At 38.5% G+C, this 2,309-nt stretch overlaps 1 protein-coding gene across 1 annotated transcript in view; it reads right to left on the reverse strand.

Moving 5' to 3' along the window:
- MTHFD1L (methylenetetrahydrofolate dehydrogenase (NADP+ dependent) 1-like) overlaps positions 1-2,309 on the reverse strand; it is a 327,067-nt gene that overhangs the window by 199,324 nt on the left and 125,434 nt on the right. The window lies entirely within an intron of this gene.

Below are 2,309 nucleotides of genomic sequence, written 5' to 3' on the forward strand. Positions count from 1 at the left end.
AGAGACCAAAAACCCTTCTGTCTAGGTAATGCACTAATTGGAAACTTGTCTGGCTTAAGAGAGGTAAAAGTAACTGGTCATTTTTTTAAAAACTTTTAGTGACATGTTAAGGCCATAACTGCATTCACAGAAGAGCCTAGATATTACAAAAAATGAACTACAGCAAAAGCTCCGTTATCTGGCACCCATGGGAAATGGGGGGTGCCAGATAACCAAGTGTGCCGGTAATCTGAGAGGTGTCTTTGCCTGGTTGGGCAAAGACGCCCCTCCCGCAGCATCCACATCTCAGATTAACTGTGCTGTCCCTCCCGCCCTGCCCCTGGTGTCAGTGTGCCAGGGGAAAGGGAGGGGAGGCTCCGTACAGGCTGCTTTACCCTGCGCAGGCTGCTTTCCCCCAGCTGTGGGCTTTGACAAAACCGGAAGTCCCACTTCCAGTTTCCCTTTTGCTGCGTCGACCAGCATCAACCAGCATGCCAGTTAATAGAGCATGCCGGTTAAAGTGGTTTTTACTGTATACCATTGGCTGAAATCAGAACTACTGAATGAAAGTAGTTTAAACTACACAGCAGTATATTCCCCATATTTCTACACATGGTTTTTTACATTACTATAGTATTCTAGAAGCCCCCACTGTCTCTGTTCCATTTGGTTAAACAAATAGGGGCATAGAGGGAAGAGACTCTTCTGTCTCAAAAAACTGAAAATCTAAATAATGAAATGAGGTGGATGTAGGCACAGAAGGGAGTAAATAAGGAAAGAAGAATGGCATTGGTCAGCCTGATAAAGACCAAGAATACAGTATTCCAACTGCCTTGCTGTTTACAAGGGTTATTTTTGGAGGTAGAGGAAAAGAGTTTTAAGGAAGGAATTCACAAAATAAAACAAAAAGGAAGGGAAGTGTACTAACAGAAAATGTTGGCCTGAATCAGTATCTGAGCAGAATGAGTCCATGACAAAATACTTTATCTAATATATTTTACTTCTCAAATAGAGGGATGCAATTTCAGCCCTTTGGCTGTAAAACATAAACATCGTTTTTTTTTTGTATTAAAATACAGTAATGCTTTCAAGATATTCTAGTTGGAGACAGAGTAAGTAAACAGCCTTAGATTATCTAAAAGATAAAGCTGATTGCTCCTTATATTTTTATTTTTGAGAAATAACTTAATTTGATATGCAAAAGAATCAACTCCTAAGATTTCCATATTCTTTACAGAACGCCGTAACAATTTAGTTAGGATGGTGAAACAGTAAAGTTACCAAAATTAACTTAAATCTTCCTTACACCATTTAAAAAGCTTCAGTACTTAATAAAGGAAAAGACTACTTCAGGGGGAACCAGTAAAAGCAGATGACTGGACATTTTAAAATTACTTTATTTAAGCTACATATTTTAGTTCATCCCTTTCATAAAATATCAACCACAATAAACTAAATCTCCTTATATCTTCTCAATCTGTAAAAGAAACATTACCCATTTTGTTTAGAAGAGATACAATAGCATTTAAGACTCTTACATATTAAGCTTCAGGGTTCATATCTCTTTTGAAGTGAGCTCTTGCTAACAAAATCTTATACATCTTTAATTCAGTTGTCTACCTGTGATCTGCCTGAACCTCATACTAACAGTACTAACTACCGCTGTGGTTTTATCAATGTTATGAAAAACAAGTGTGCATGGGACTGTATGTGGAAAGGATGCTACCTAGAAGACAAATTTTCATGAACCAGCTAATGGCTACCCCGCCCTGCCATTCATATTTTGAAAATGAAAGAATGGAACAAAAAAAGCAGAAAGAAAATGAAACAAAAATCATACCCCAAAACAAAAAGAATTATATTATCATCACTGCATCACTGCTGACCCAGTGTATCATGTAGGGACTACAGCAGTGAAATGCTTGTTAGCGTTTTAGACATTTAGGGGTAAAAAATCTTAAATCAAAAATCAATGCAGAGGAAACCTGTATATTCCAGTTTAGTTTCCAAATGTCCTCAGCCTCAGTATTTTCTTGTCTTTAAAGAATGACGTACAAGAGAACTTCAGGTTGCCATGGCTGTTTCCTAATTCAGCTGTGGTGGCAGGCATCAGAAAGACTTTCAAGGGCAAGATAATGGATGGATCATGAGAGGAATCCACATGCAACATCATCAACTTTAGGAAGACGCTCATGCTAGCATAGGTTCACTGACCAGCAGAAGTCAGCACAGGGCCTTTCAGAATTTTGGATAGCATCGGACAAGATAGAGTGGCTGTACATTTGGATGGTACTCTGAAACAGCAGCCAGGTGGACTTGGTTCAAATTAA

Source organism: Gavialis gangeticus, unplaced genomic scaffold, assembly GCF_001723915.1.
Source record: "Gavialis gangeticus isolate Ggan-Ray unplaced genomic scaffold, GavGan_comp1, whole genome shotgun sequence".
NCBI classification, from domain to species: domain Eukaryota; kingdom Metazoa; phylum Chordata; order Crocodylia; family Gavialidae; genus Gavialis; species Gavialis gangeticus.